This window comes from Bactrocera oleae, chromosome 2, assembly GCF_042242935.1.
Source record: "Bactrocera oleae isolate idBacOlea1 chromosome 2, idBacOlea1, whole genome shotgun sequence".
Taxonomy (NCBI): Eukaryota; Metazoa; Arthropoda; class Insecta; order Diptera; family Tephritidae; genus Bactrocera; species Bactrocera oleae.
The window spans coordinates 23,608,769-23,626,422 of record NC_091536.1 but is presented as its reverse complement, the minus strand read 5'-3'; the positions used below and the strand labels follow the sequence as shown (position 1 = coordinate 23,626,422).

Genomic DNA, 17,654 nt, shown 5'->3' with positions numbered 1-17,654 from the left:
CTTGAGTGTTGTGAATCGGTTGACTGCTTGGTGTCCCTTCCGTGGTTATACGCCTGCTAATTCTTTATCTGTCTGGCTTGTGGCTTGTTGATTTCTCAAATTAATTTCTATACAAAGACTTGAAACCCAAATAGAAAGTGTGGATGACTGAATTGACAAGTAGATCATAGAATGAGGTGTGAATAGAGGCAATCAATAAGAGAGAGGCGGCGGTGAAGAGCCAAGTAATTACATTTCTGTGTTTGAGAAAAATAATAAAATTAATTTGTGGTTTAATTAGCAATAAAATCAATAAGCATCATACGCATCTATTAAAATAATGCTAATTAATGTCAATTGCTATTAAACATGCACATCATTTGCGCAAAATAATTAAATTTCTCCTGCCCTATCAAACTTTAAACAAGTTATTAAAGCCTTCAACTAAGAAATTGTGCAGTTCATGGCTTCACTTTAAAAAAATCAGTCCTCTTTTACATCATTAGCTTGCAAAAAAAAAAAAACGGCCCCATTTTTATACACTTGCAACTAACCGAGGTATGGTCCCCATGGTCCTCACAAAATTAATTTCGTTATTCTAGTTGAGTTTATCATAGATATGTATCTCTGCTGAATATGTAATAACTGGTATTGTATTTTAGTGGCGAGCACGTGTCGCTTCGGTGAGTGATGAATGAATTACCCGAGCCTCCTTATGCTATTTGCTGTTCGATATTCTATAAGTTGCTTTTGGTTCTTTACTTCCTCCTTTATAAACTCTATAAATATATAGAGATGCGTTTTGAAACTTGAATGAAGTTGTGTTAACAATCCTGTGTATATCTGCTGTACATACACATTTACACGCGTGTGCCACACGATTCCACGCAAAACCAATGACACAAGTGAGTTTGAAATTTTTCACTGTCAAAACTTTAGTAATTGAATTCCCGCCGTTAAATGCTTAGACTACGCTGAAACTAACCCATACTGTACGAATACAGGTGGCCACTTCCGTACATATGGGTAGGTGTGTGCGTTGTTGCAGCATGCAGTGATGTCGTTGCTAAAGTAGCGGCTTCGCATTTTTGCAGGAGCAAAAAGTTATATTGATGATTTTGTCTGCAGTCAGGAATGTGAACTCGAAAGGGCGCAAAGCGGGTGGCAGTGAGCTGACGCAAATAGTTTGAATTTAAAAGCTCAATCGCGCATTTTACACGCGCAAATGCCACTTCTCATGGTGACAGCAAAAAATGAGTTGCATTTTCTACGTATTTCCAAAGAGTAGCGAAAAATAGTCAAAATTAAAATTGAAATCTTATAAAAAAAAATGCAAAACTAACACACATTCAAGTAATGTAAATAACAGAATTTTTTTTAATAATTTGTCATTACTTGAGTATCTAAAGAAGTGTTCGCCGTCATCTGTGCCATTGTTAGCATGTCTTCAATTTTTTTTTCAATGGCCACGACGTAGCGGTGCATTACAGAGCAAATACGCGCGATTTTGACACTCTTACTATTTGCGTCCAAAGCCTTCTATTGCTTTTTTTGTATTAATTTCTACTTTAGTTATATTTTTAGAGCTGTGCAACTGATTTTATTTTCACTGCAGCAGATTCGATTATAATATGAATTATTGACAGCGTTATTACTGAGATTGAAAATGTGTCAAGAACTTTTTGGTCAGCAAGTTGTGTGCAGAAATTTGTGTGGCTAAAAGATTTTATGCAGAAAAATTTAACTGACACAATTATTGCACAAGCTGCAAATGCTGAGGGATAACGAAATGATATTGTTCTTACATTTGTATTATAATTACAAAATTTCAACGTACTGGACTAAATAACAAGTAAACAGCAAACTATTCCTAAAACAATATTAATGATGCCTTAGTAATGGCCATCAAAAATATATATTTCCAAGTTTCATTTCCATTATTTAAGTAGTAAATACTTTTCGGTTTCTTAAATTCAATTATATTGCTTTTAATAATAAAAAACATTGTTTTAAATGACATGCTTCTGAAGTTATAAATATGCATTGAGTCGTCCAAATTAGGTTTAACTGCGTTACAAAAATATGTGTATTTTGTGCGCTATTTTCGTTGAACACTGTTTGATTTATATCTTAGCTTAGCACAATATATACTATAACTCTGTGCCTAACTACTTAATGTGTTTGTTCACATACGTACATTATCAATTATTACTAGCTGCGTTCGATTCGCCATTTCTCTGCCGCTATCTTTGCGCGATGCTCTTTTGTCGAAAAAAAAAAAAAATGTAGCTGTTATATACAGTTAGTAGAAAGAAAAAAAGTGAAATTTCCAAAAGTGTTTCTGAGAAAACTTTTAAATTTATTGATACAAAAATTTATACACATATTATGGTATCTTTTAACTATATTTTAAGATTTAGTACTAGTAAAAATATTTTTTTGGAAAAGAGCTACAGCTGATCTCAGGGAGCTCCTCTCAAAAAAGGCGTTTTGCGGTGACCACTATATCTCTGAACTGAATTCTCTGAAATTGAAAAACCAAACAGATTTGGTTAGAATAATGTTAAATCTAGTAATTAATCGAAGGAATAAGCAAAATAAAATTTTTTTACTAATTGACGGTTTCTAAAAAACGAAAATGACGATTTTGCACCGATATTTCGGCCTTAAATTGTTTATAAAGACAAAAATATTTATCGGGGTAAAATCTTCGATTAACTACTAAAAAAAATATTTAAGAAGCTCGTGTTAAAATTTTAAACAAATCGGTTTAGCGTTTTCGGGTAGTGTTGGTCACCGAGTGTGAAAATACCATTCTGAGAAAAACGCGTTTAAAGTTTAGTCAGGTAGTTGCTGCCGCTCCGGTCTTGTACTTCCAAGCACTCTTAAATATATGTACAATACATTAAGAAAAAAATATATAAAAAAAATCGATTTTTCGAAAATTCTAACCGTATGTAACCCCGTAAAAGACACAACAAAGAGGCACAACACGATTGCAACGCAAGTGCAGCCAGTTTTTTTTAAATTATTGGTATTGCTTGTTCGATTGACTACTCTCCTAAAAAGTGAATATAGCTCTAATTCTATTGCCGCTTAAGTAGCAGAAATGTTATAGTAACGAGCTTCAGTGTAACAGTTCATTACGAAGTCTGCAGCAAAAGATGTTAATGTCACTCTTTGGCGCTTTTATGCTAGATAACTCTCACGAAAGTACAATACTTGTATTTCCTTATCAAATTTGTTGTATCAGTTAGCTTAGTAGTAGACTAGTTCGCAAAAAAAGCAAAAAAGCTTTCGCTCTCAGCACGAGCAACTTGAGAATTTCTCATATTTTCAGTATTCACTCGACGCTCCGCACAACTTAGAGAGAGAGAGTCATACCTTTAATTCGCCTCAAAAGCGTTATTGCAGTTATTGTTCTATAAATAGATAAATGTATTTTATTACAAACGAAGAGCTCTTACCAATGTTTGAGCGGACAATTGTATACCTATATACTTATGTATACCCGGTAGCACATCGTCATTATTGTTTTAATAAAAACAGCAATCACACCGCTGGAATTACCTGAAGAAATAGCACGTCTTGTGCACACATACAAACATACTCGACATTACAATGTATCTACCATATTTAACTAAACAAATTTTCAATAGTTATACACATCTCTTTCATGCGGCTAATATTTACTTATTTTGACAGTACGTAAAAATGTTTCTCTTCAAAATTTTTTGAATTCAAACATCATCTATAAATGTTGTTTGACAGAATGCTAAAACAACGCATTCGTATGTTAAGCATGACATCTCTTCCTCCGTCGTCGCACAAACGTTCATATCCATTGACTTGTGTATATTCAGCTATATATTATTGTCAAAACAACTTTCGTGTACCCGCATACGCGTGAGCTCTAAAACATGTCCTTAAATTCCCTCTCTCCTCTTGTCTAACAGGTGTTCAATATACCGTTAAATGCGCGGCTTCCGCACACGCATCAACTTGAGCTGTTTGTGATTCTGCCGCTTTCAACACGAAACTCAATGCCAAGCGCTTTGGCGAGACAAAAACAAATTTTGACGTCCCAAATAAAAAACACTACAATCGTTTTGTGATGATCTGCACACTCACATGCCGCACAACGGCGACAGAAAAACGAAAGCCAGAACGGAGAAGGATGAGTGTCAGCAACGGAAAAATTTACATTCAAAAAGTAAAACATATCAAAAGAAAGTCGCGCTTGTTGTTTTCTTTTTGTGTAAAACTTCTTTACTTTGTTTTCGTTTTGAAAAACTTTTATAATTAAAATTTCGACAAGTGAGTATGCAATGTGTAGTCATCTAAATGAAGAAGTGCAGTTGAAGGTGCGCGTGTGTTAGAACTCGCAAACATATGAGGTTTTTGAAGGACGAACCGCAGACACATATTACAATAATGATTTAGCACAGCGTGTTTAGAGAGTTCGTAATTAAAAAATGCTTACTAAGCCATACTTGCTAGAACCTTTGATATCAAAGTTTGAGTGAGCTGAAGTATTATATTGGAAAAAAAAAAAATAAAAATAAAAATAAACAATGTGATAGACTTAAGATACACATAGACTTCGTAACGAAAATGAGTGTGAATACACAACTCACGATTTGATCGCAATCAATCTATATATTTTAGCAAATACCTCATTATAACCTTAAGGGGGTATTCTAGTCTAGCGACATGAATTTTAGGTAATTTTTAAAGTGTCGTAAAAAGACCACCGATTTTTTTTATCAGTTATTTATTAATGTTACAAAAGAAAAAAATTAACTCAAAATTAATTTGAAAATTTCAAAAACTGGCAGCTGATGAAGTGGGAGATCTCAAAAAATTGGCACATGAGCACCTGATACCTTCATTTGATATATTTTTTATTTACATACGTGTTAAAATAACTTTTCAGATGGACATTCACAGAAAATATGCTCGTGGTTTGCTAAAGCCATCCCGCAAATTTCAGCAACATCGAAAACTTAAGAGGCTCCTTAAAGCCTTTGAGCCACATAAAGCATTACATCATAAATGGGAGGAGTAGCTGAGTCAAATATCTCTAGTATCACCATGAATGAAGAACACTAACAAATGCTGTATTTTACAATTAAAACTTCGCAAAAGATACACATCTTTGACATACGATTCGATTAAAGAACGTGTGGAGCTAAGACCAATGTCCAAAAAATGTTAGCGTAGTTTGTAGGAAACCTCTGAATCTGTATTTGTTTGCTGGCCTGTTTAATTTTTTTGCATTTTTGTTTTCTTACTATGTATCATATATACATACATACACGAGTATGATAATGGCTATTTACTGTTTCTTCTATGTGGATTTTAAACATCATAAATTATAATATGACTCACAACACGCCCTCTATTACACACCAATACAACAATAAGGCATCTAAAATCATGGCAACATACGCAATCGGAGATAAATCGTTAAACCAGCCGGAAAAATGTTAGTTTATAACTAGGAAGGTTTAGTCGAAAAACATTGCATTTTGGTCAATAACCTGAGAGGTTGACAGTGAAAAAGAGCTCAACTACGTCGGCGAATTAATAATTTTTATTAAATAATCGCTAAATCTGAAGAAAACTCAAAATAGTTTTTTTTTTGTAATAAATAAATTAAACCAAGAAGTTATATATTTTGACAGTATGACACCATCGCTTAAAAACCACCAGTTGGAAAGACGACAGTTGCACTACAGGGTAGGTACAGTCATTTGTCGAATACACGCACATATTTGTGGACATGTACATATGGGAACATTATTACTTGGCAAACGTAGTTTATCATGATTTCGTGTCATAAACGCGCCATGCCCATTCACGCGTTGAGAGAGACATTCAAGCGAACACTTAACATATATGTATATAGCCGTGTATATACGCTCATGCATTTTCTACTCACTAACTGAGCGTATGTACTCGAATGCATACGCTCCAATGAATTTACGAGCACATACACAAATACATTCCCCACATTCAGGCGCTCAGACTCCACATCTTAACAGCCGTAACTACAGTCGCCGCCGCATTGAGTCGTTATTTATGACAGTTTTGGCAAATATACAATATTAAGATTTATGTTTATCATACTTCAGCAGCCCCACTGACAAACGCGAGTCAATGCGCCTGTGTGTGTTTGACTATGAACGGTTATTGCAGTGCGGTCTGTTGATGAGGCAGCCTGTGAGAGACGTGTGTGTGTGTCATGGGGGTGTCGTGCACACAAACATTAAGACACTTTAAATTAACATTTCTTTACTTCATTTACGTTTATTTTGTAGTACGCGTATGTTTTCTTAAGAGTAACTTTGTAGCCTTGTAGAGTATTTTTGCGATAATTGAGTGTATTTATCTCTAAATAAATAAAGATAAACTTGAAAAGAGACCTAATAAGAATATAGTCGCCACTCTGTTAAAAGCCGGTAGATAGTGAAATGTGTAATTGGAGGAAGACAGTAAAAATGACAATGTACCTTGGTAAAATTATTATAAAACAAGTAAGGAAGGGCAAAGTTCGGGTGTAACATTTATTATATTTTATTTATCATTTTATAGTCTTGCAATTTGCAAAGATCAATGGATCTTGGGTGTGACAAAACTTTATATTAAACTAGAAAAAACGATAACTTCACCGAAGCTTTAATACCATTCACAGGGGTATATCTTAAAGCATAAAAGGGTATACAAAGGGCAGCTTATCATCTGTAGTGATCTGATGTGAACCAAATATTCGTAGATTGTAGTGTTGTCTTGAACCACGGCAAAAAGTGGTTCGAGTGATTCCGAGCAATTTCGTTTACATTCGCATTCAATGACCGTTTTGTTTACATTTTATAAAATAAATGACGCCATTGTTTAAATTTAGCTAAGTCAACGTTCAACGGACAATGACCTTTTTTGTTAACATTTTACCAAAGTCAACGACCCCTTTGTTATTATTTTGTGAGTTCAATAACCCGTTTGTTTATATTTAGCCAAGTCTACAACCTGTTTTACATTTAGCCAAGTCAACAACATTTGTTTAAATTTGGGGTCAATGACCGTTGTTTATATTTTATGAGGTCAACAACCTTTTAGTTTACATTTAACCAAGTCCTCAACCTTTGCTTGCACTTGGCATATCTACAACCTTTGTAAATTGTTCAGATCGGACTACTATAGCATATAGGTAGTTGTCGTACAAAATCACCGATCGAAAACAAGTCCTTGCATAGAAAACTTTTTTGTTTAACAAATATTCGAACAAATTGTTCAATCGCATATCGGATCCATTATAGGATATAGTCGTGGCTCAAGCGGAGCAATCATATAAGCGTGGTCCGTTTACTTTTATGGTAATAGCAGGTCAAATTTAAGTACTGCCCCGAATTTTGATCAATTCTATCATTAGTTTGTTATTACTTAAAAATTGAATTAATTATTATTTTATTTTATTATTTTATCGTTGAAACTATTATTTAATATTAAAAAAATAGGCAGTTATTTGTGATCCTATTATTATTATTATTATTTTTTTTTTTTTGATTGAGAATAGAAGTAGTAAGTTTTTTAATATTTTTTATAATTTTTTTTATATATTTCTTTTTTTAATATTTATACTTGAGCGGCGTATATTAAGTTTGTAGTTTGTTTTACTCAAGTTACAGCTTGCAGTGATAGGCAGACGGACGAACAGACAGTTATCCGGATTGAAACTCGTCTCCTCATTCTGATCATTTACATATATTATATATTTATATATAACTGCATATCTATCTCGGTTAGTCTTTGGTGATGCCGTTACGTGCACAAAACTATTATACTATGTAGCAACATGTTCCAAGAGTATAAAAATAATGTTATGAATTCGTATTCTGTATACCATATATACATACATACATATTCAATTACAGAAATTTGTTATGTGGTGGAAAGTGTATGGAAATCCTCAATGCAATTTACTGAAGACATATATATGAACTCGAACTACATAATGGCTAACAATACAGAATAAGCAAATGACTGTTAAATGCTTTAAAGTAAGAGAGAATTATTAATTCCTATCAGCTGAAGATTTTAAAACTTATTCCACAACGCTATTCAAGATATTGCCGAAAGCAGTGTTATTACTTCCAAGGAAGAGACTGTTTCTTTATTTGAACTCCGGAGAAGCAATATAACTTCCGAGGATGTCAAAAAGGATTTTGATACTTGCTATTCCGATGACTTGACCTTCGGTGTGTTATAAAATTTTTTTCGACATTGTTCAAGGTTTCGCAAGTAAATAATGCGTCAGTTAAACTATTAACTCAGGTTTCTGCGCTTGTAATTTAATATATGTATATGTGCTGCACTCGTGACACTTTGACTCGCTTTGCTGCAAAAACAATAACTCTTATAAAAGCTTATTTCACCACGTCCACACTTTTAATGATGGCCGTAAAATCTGCAATGGCAACGAATACAAAATGGTCACGTGTGGAGTGTCGCGTGCGAAGCTGCAAAACTGAATCCCACTACAAGAACTCACTCAACAGCAGTTGAAACGAAATAAAATTGTCATATCGCTGGCTTTTGAGTTTAAATGCAAAAAATCGGAAATCAATAAAACACAAACTTTTAAAAGTCCACGCCAAACAAAAAAAAAATAATGTCAAAGATATGTACACATATTTGATTCATAAATCCGCAAACCAAAAATTCAGAGCACATAAGCGTCCTCACTGTCGAATTCTGGCACGCACCACTATTCGTGCCTCGACATTTGTTGCAAACCAGTTGACTTCAGCGAAATCACCCACTTAGCGATGGAAGTCACTGCCAGTGGCAGCATGACTCTCGACGCAACCTGCGCTCTGCCGCCCGACTACGTGATCGATAACAATTGATATTTTCACATATGTGTGTATGTATGTGTATGTAGCAGCAAAGCCAAAGTCTCAATTGCCAGAGCTGTTTGCGCTGACGGAATTTTCTTTTGCTTTATACTGATTGTGAGCGTTCTGCATTTTTAGTAGCCCAAGGCTGCAGTCCTAATAAAACTGCATACAATGCAGACATAGAGTACATACATATGTGTGTATATATTATATATATGTACATTCGCCAACGCAAATTGTGCACACAATCAAAGTATTCATTGGGAAACTGCACAATTATAGTCGAGTGCGCTCGCACAAGCACATTTTCGCTTTCCATTTCATTTCCTTTTTTGTCTTCATTGCTCGAGAACAATTTCGTTCCACATGTGTATTGAAATTTCACCATTTTAGCTACACACATTGCACTTTCTAAACACAAACAACGGCACGAGCGCATACATGCTTATATATTTTATATATTATATTTGGCCCTTTTCACAATGCAATGCCATTTAGTGGGTTGACAGTTTTATTTCCCTATTGCTTGCAAAATGCGCTAAATATTGACAACATTCGCGAGCTAAAGCATCGAAACATTCGAATGTCATACATGCAGCATAACATAGGTACATACTTGTACTTATACAAATGGGGCAAACACACAAAAACTGGCGCGGGTACTCGAAAATGTAAGTGCTTGTGCGTGTGTGGTGTGCACACATCCAAAACAATTAACTCCGTTTCCAATTTCGTGAGAAAAGTAACGAGTGCAAAAAGTGTAAATTATTTAGGGACTACGTTGGAGCAGAGAGGGAATCAGACGCCAAGGGCATATTAGCAATATAAAAATGCATTCAAATTACTTTTTAAGCCATCGTCACAAAATCGCCTTATATTTTTCGCGTGAAATTTCGTTTCAAAATGGGAATAACAAGCTCGTTCTACAATAGCAATAGCAGAGACTCAAGGTAATTCTCATTTTATATACATACAAACACATTATTAAACACATTTTTAAACACATTTTTTGATATTTTAATAAATGTGCTCGTGCATATCCCGTTCTTCCAGTTATTCATATTGAACACCATATTTCAATTATTTGTTCACTACATAGTTTGTAAATAGGTTAGAAAAATAATGCACTAACATCCGTGAACGATTCTGAGCAGAAATCAATAACCGCTATTTTTCTATTTTCTTAATTTGCTTGTATTTTCCAACTACGCGCAAATATATTTTCATTATTTTCTTTTTTCAAATATTCCTATTACAGGTGAATGTGGTGCCAGTAGAAGCTTGATATTTCATAAATAATATACACTAATTAGGTAATTTACATAAATTTAACATGTTTATGGTTTCCAGAAATTTTTTTCCAGCAATCCATGGATTAAGATCGCTGGTATACACCATAAACACACAATAAATGTATAATAGTATTTTGTGGCATTGTATGATGGTAATAATTTCGTAATCAATTTATAAGTAGAGATTTTCCTGCGGGGTTACATGCACTACTCAGGAGTAAGAAAATGTCAACAGCTGAAGAGCGGGAAATGCAAATATAATATTTGCTATTATTGTAGCACACATGGATAATCCAATCAAACAAACACCACTCAAGCATGAAATAAATACTGAAACATTTGAAAACATGAAAAAAGAATTCCAGACACATATTGATATACTATAAGTATATGGGTATCTATACATCTGTACACTTCGTCTGTCTGTTTCTGCTAAAGAACGTGTGTTTACTTGTGTTTTTATATACATTAAAGTAAGTGTCAATGTCGAGACAAAGGAAATTCTAACTTCATACTTATTTTTATTTGTATAAGTAAGGGAGAAAATTAAAGTTTTATACCTGCAAGTGTTATTTTCATATATTCAGCTCCCCTGCAGCTATATTTCAACAAAAAAACTGTAAAATATTAAGCAGTAATAAGCAATGAAGTACCAAGTTCAGCCGAAACCAAGCATCACAGGCTCTTTAATTATTGCATTATTGGCATCCACTGAACCTAACTGCCAGAAAGGCAACGGAATATTAGTTTGGTTGCATGTACACATAATTTCCATGAGGTATATCTCGAATGTACCAATATTTTCGGTCTAAAGTCAAACGGAAGTACGCAGATCCTAATGCTCTGTTTATGGTGGCTACAAAAAGTATGCACCGAATTCGATTTCCGATTTTTTGCGATGAGAGCTACACTTGCCGCATACACTATCTGTTTTTTAATTTTATTTTAGTAAAATAAGTTTTACAATGCTGCAGCTACACAATATGCAGAAAACATTATATCATTATAAATAAAATAATAGCTTTCTATTTCGGGGAAAAGCAACATGCAACACAAGTCATGCGCGTCGTGCAGGTACTATTGAAATATATAAGTAGAAAATTTTACAAAAATAAATCTTGTTTTTGAAATTAAAATACCTTTCGAATATTTTCACAGCTGCAGAAGCGCAACAACATTTTTTGTCTCTTTATCTTACGTTTCGGCGTAAATTGTGCCCGCTTACGGCTATGAAAGGTCCTGGCCATGGCATCTAGAACAAAAATTAGTGGTGATGTATCTCCTTTACTGCATTGCAGTCGAAGATCGCAGACATGAGTAACCCTGTGCGCACATACAGCACATGAGACAACATTTGTGGGGTCTATTAGATGTGCTTATTTATTTTTGCCGGTATATTCAGTGCAAAAATATTCACTTTAAAGTTAAAAACTGCAGTTTTATTTGACTATAGTTAATGCTATTACAAACTATTTTTATTGACTAATGCTAAAATATTGCTAGATTATAAGCCACACTTATATCCTCGATTAACTTATTTCCTCGGTTAATATTTGCACCTATTTTTCCATACTAAAACAGCTGGGACAGTAATAAACTCTTTATATTTACCGTCGTTTTATAGAAAACACATAAACAACAACAAAATCATCATGTATCCACCCTAACTAAGCATCTATTATAAAAAATTCAAAAACAGCTTAATTCTTCGGTGAAAATTGCTAATTGGACACCATATATCATGCAATTGCTGTTCGTAAAAGTACCATTGGTGTTATATAATATAAATTATAATAAAGGAGCAGCCACAAAGTATTGCTTTGATTCCAGTAAAGCTAGCACTGCGTTCGTAAACACGAAATGAAAAAATATACATAAGTACGTGTTAATACTTTTATATGTACATGTGTATGTAGGTATGTGTCAATGCGCTCACAGCCACGCACCGATTTTAATAAACTCTTTAGTAATTTCTGCGAATTTATTATTATACTACATACTACTTTGCAATTTTGTAGTGCAAAAAAAATTTTAGTTCGAAAAACTTAAAAATACATTTATAAGACGGATTAAGTCGAACAATAAATATACACATAACATACACTAGCAGTCATAAAACTACACTCCTCTGCAAAATAAATGTTTACTGCTTTAAAACATACAAATTATTATTTAAATAACTGAAAGTTTTTATATATACAATTATTCCCTATAAGCTAAGATGCTAACGGTACTAATCATGCCACACAGACTGGCGACGCCATAGATAAGGGCACTTTTTTTATTGTTTATATATTAGATAATATAAATAAATACCTTTTTGTCCCGAAGAAGCTGATCATATGTCGGAACCGTCGATATCGGATCCCTATAGCATATAGCATACAAACTGAATAATCTAACTCGAGTTCTTGTATCGAAAACGTTTTTTATTTGACAAAATATCTTAACGAAATACTGCATAAATTATCATACAACGCTACAATCTTTGTACAAATTTTGCAGATCGGATCACTATAGCATATAATATGAAAGAAAGATAAAAATCACTCCTTATATGAAAACCTTTTTTAATTGTGAAAAGTGTTTTTTAGCAACCGAAGTTAACCTTATATAAATTACAGGCATTCAGTGGCGTATAAATTTTTGTTTTATTTTAGTAAGAAAATTTCCACGGAAATGAATAGGCATTAAAATATCTAAATATACCCGCTTTATGTATAATATACTTGTACTTGTATATGTCCGCTGTGAAGTATTATATTGCATAAATAGATACACTAGTCGTCAAACCGCTTTGGCTAATGAAGATGATGATTTAATTGCACTCGATTCGTACTCAACTCAATTGGTTTGCGTGTAGCTTAATTGGTATGCTGATTTTTTAAATAGAATTTAATTGCTTTAATTTGCGAATAAATATACAAAAAAAGTTTCTGAAACAACTAATGTAATATTGTATTTAATAATATACTCATTAATTATAGTTAAGTAACGGTAAAATATACAAGCACATTTTTTTTTGTTTCATTTTTTTGTTTCTTAACACTGACACTTTTTATCTGGCATACCAGTAGGGAGTACATATGCTTATTTAGCTACAGCCGTTCTTTCAATATGTAGATAAAATGTAAGGAAATCCAAAAGCATGTTGGCTTTTTGCTTTTTAGAGCAAGTTTGTTTATTTTTTACTTTGCTGGAGCTGCATTTGTGCTTTCACTCCTCATACATAATTGTGGAATTTTTTGGCGCTTATTTGCATGTAGACACATACACATTCACAGATGTGGTTCTTTAATGTCAAAATAATTTGACTATGTGGTCCATGTGTGGAATACTGGAGTACTCCACAACATGCTCTTCGCTGACACAGCAGTGGACCAACGCACGTCTCCATATCAGTTCATTGCTATACGAACTTTGCTCGTGACCATTTGCCACACGTTGTGTAATCGATTGAATTTAAAGTAACGGGTGCGTTTTTTAGACATTGGTTCTCAATGAGGCTATAATGAGGTGGCCACCGATTCCGATTTTCATAAGAAAATTTTGTTCTACTATGCAGCTTACTTTTGGTTCAATGGTTATATTAATAAACGAAATTGTCGCATTTGGGTAGTGATGATAACCCACAAGCCATTGTTGAGACACCGCTATAGTCACTGTTTAGTATTGGTTCTATGGGCAGATGATATCATTGCTCTATGAATGAAGGCGCCGTAATATGATCGTCAATTGGAACTCTATAGAGCCACGATTAATGACTTTTTCGTATCCTGAATAGGATGATGTTGATGTGGACGATCTTTGGTTTAGACAATACGACGCTAAATTCCATACAGCCAACGTAAAAATCAATTTGTTGAAGGGAACTTTTGGTGAGCGCATTATCTTGCATGATGGGCCAGTGTCGTGGCTTGGATTTAATACCGCTGGACTATTATGTGGAGAGAATATTGGACGCGTTAATGCTGACATAAAAGTTTATTTGAAATTAGGAAGCAGACAACTGAGTATATAATTATAATTTCAATTATTTCAAAGGCTAAGTTTTAATATCAGGATAGCAGTGGAGAACGAGTGCACAAATTTAATATGTATAACACGCGGCACGAATATTTGAAAGTGCACTTATATGGAATGATATTTAAGAAACCAAAATACTTGCAGCTTAAAGCACGAAGCGTAAATATGCATATGCAGTGATTATGTCTGCGTGGGCACGTATTTTCCTTCTGTTGTGTCCGCTTTATGCTTCAAACCATCACCGACATTCGTTCCTTCCGTACTTACCGCCCGTATTAAACAAAATTTGTTAAAAGTCATGTCCGTAGTTGCAACGCAGAAATCAGTTGTTCTCTTTTGTTTTCATTTCATTTAGTTTTTTAGTTATAATTTTTCTTAATGTAAAAGCTCAAAATTAAAATCCAACTATTAAAAATAGTCTACATATTTATAAGTAAATATATTCGACTGTGATTTTGAGTTAATTTAAAATTATTGCAAATATATTAAAATATATTTTTTAATTACTATATAATTCGAGACTGGCAAGAGCGCAATCAGCTGATTCGTTTCTACGGAAAAAATCCAATTTTCGCGGATATCCTATCTTACGGTCTGTAGAAGCGAATGGTAGAGGCAGTGTTGAGTATTCATTTACATTGCACTCCCATAAGATAAGTCGTATCAGCTGATTCGGTCCACGGTTTTGCGTCGGTGACTGTTTGAACAAGTAGTTAATCCTATTTTCTCGTTACATACGCATAATCTCTATTAGGCGGTACACAGAATGCGGTTTCCACGGTTGTTCCTGAACACACATGCATAAGTTGATATATTAGGTAATAATACAGTAGCTGTAGCAAATAGAACACAAGTAAAGTGTCGATCTCTTTTACAGTTCCATTAGCTCACAGTAGTATTAAGGCGATGTTGAAAAAAACAAAAAACAGAAAAGAAAGAAACAATTTTTTATTTTGCTGTGTTCACATGTCCTATACGTAGCACTTCAATGTTCAGCCACCACATTTGCGCGCGTTTTCATATTGCGTTTGCAAATGGACAACATTAAGCGGATAAACTTAACAGCTTAACGCGTTTATTATTTAGTGGCGGCAAGTACTAAGCTTAAATAATTGTTTGGAAATCAAATAATGAACTGAAATGCTGGTGAACTGCCATCTAATTGATGATGGTCGTATTCAAGCGACTAATGTATAATAACTGATAGGAAATTGTTTAATGTTTGATTCTTGTTCTTGTGCGCTGAATACAAGTATAGTAGTTTTTGTCGCAACACTTAAAATTGACTGGGATAGGACATAACCAATAGAAAAACCAGTCGGTCCACGTCAGTCATTGATTTGGTTAAAATTTGGATATTTCGATGTACGAATTGAACCAAATTTGGTTCATAATATTTTCTCAAGTTTCTCAAGTCATCAGATATTTAAGTATAACAATGTGGGCACAATGTACTTTAAATTAAAAATCGGTGATTACACTGCCCTACGATAATTAATGTATCGCCCAGTATATATGGACTAAATGCTGACAATTTGTGACGCATGTTGACTGAAGACATCAAGAGAATAGCGTTTAGGCGGTATTGCACCAAGCTGAGAATATTGTGTCATAAATACGGATTGCTTTGCATGCTTGTAACCAAAAGGGGTTGAGGTATCGAAGGGTTTGATTTAATATTACAGTAAAGGTAGAAATGAAATTCCTCAAACATAATATAGCTTTATGGCGCAATAGAAGGCTTGGCGTAATTGTCTAAACACTTATGTTAAATGAAAATGGATGAGTCAATTGTCGATAGCACTTGAGATGCCGTGACACCATGCGTACAATTCATGCAACTGTTGCTCGTGCCAGCCATTGTCATACTCAGCTACATTTGTAACTACATTGCTTATTGTTACCATTGGCCATAAGTGAGATTATTTTATGAGCTTGTACTCAGCCATTGCACACTGCAATAATGTTGCACTTAACATACCCTTACGCTTGCGCAAACTCACAGGCATACATGCCTGGCAAAGTTAGTATTGCTATTAGCTATTACCAAGTACCAAAGCCAACGGTTCAGCCCGAGTCAATTGCCTGCAGTCAACCAACTTAGTTTCGCTACGTCGCACAAGTCACGACCTCACTCGCTCTCTCATATCAAAGTGTCAGCTCTGTGACACTGGACTGACATATACCAGCTAAGTGGCTGCTTGTATATGTGTATATGAAGCATTCAATTTCTCATTTCTGTAAATTGTCGTTTGGCGGAAAATTGCTCCTGCGTCTGCGGTTTCATGTAGCTTGAAGAAAATTAAAAACACTGACGTGTCAAATAAGGCGTCAGTGTCAAAGCAGCGAAGTAACAAAAAATGTATAATACACATATATAATACATGTGAACATAAAATCCATACCTTTACTCTACGAGTACAATTCTAATCCAGAATATGTCAATCACATTTTACCTACATAAAAAATGGAAAGTATTAACTATATTTATGTACAAAATTAAATCAGTGCAGAGACGGTAACACGGGTTTTACGGCTTCAAAAAACTTTTTTTATTGTCTTTTTTAATTCTATAATATAACATCTCTAGAATATTGTTATTAACTCTCAAGTTGATCCGATTATTGCGCGCTCGAGGTCAGCTATACAGTCACTTAAAACTTTAAACTCTTTATTCTCGAAATTGTGTTTTCAAATTGGGTTGTCAGGATTGCTCACGAACTACTCAACCGATCTTAATGAAGTTTTACACAGGTCTTCAATATATGATTTGCAAGGTCTTAAATGAAGAATTTTTTTTTTTTGTTCAATAACAACTATTTAAAAAACAAAAAATGTCGAGAGATTTTCACCAAAATTTGCATATTTTGTGTAAAAACATCTGCCAAAAATACAATTTTAGCTTTTTTGTTTTTCTGTCGTATAATACCTAGTAAATAATGGTCTTAATTCAAACACGTATTTTTTTATTTTATTTTAGACGTTCTTTCAGAAGTGCTGCTGTCAACGCCGAGGCACATTTTTTCCAAGGGACTGTCAGAAATGATGTCTTAATAGCCGAGTTTTGAATATTTTCACTTTGAAAATTTTACAAAATATTTATAAAATATGTATCTTTGGAATTATAAAATGTTTGAATAAAATATTTCATTTTTTATTTAAAAAAAATTTATATGGAATATAGGCCGTTTTTTGCTCGACGAAACCCATGTAACCCCTTAACTAATATTCCGACAAAAACAAACTAATTTACATCGTGTTCGATTCAGGTGAACCAAACACCCTTTCCAGTTCACATTTAAGAAGGGCAACGGTCAAATTGAATAGCGTGTCATTTCACACACTTTGCGTATCTTTCCTTTTTTACAAGTATTTTTCACCAGATATGTTTTTGCATTTACTACTTGTATTCATACGCGGTCAATGCTTTATATACTTCATTTATCCGACACACTTG

The 17,654-nt window shown here is 33.9% G+C and overlaps 1 long non-coding RNA gene across 1 annotated transcript; it reads left to right on the top strand.

Annotated features, from left to right (window-relative positions):
• Positions 1-8,156: 8,156 nt before the first annotated feature.
• LOC138857935 (uncharacterized) lies at positions 8,157-17,312 on the top strand. The gene is made up of 3 exons (XR_011397166.1): positions 8,157-9,829; positions 10,138-10,192; positions 17,178-17,312. It is a non-coding gene; the product is annotated as an uncharacterized lncRNA (long non-coding RNA).
• Positions 17,313-17,654: the final 342 nt, after the last annotated feature.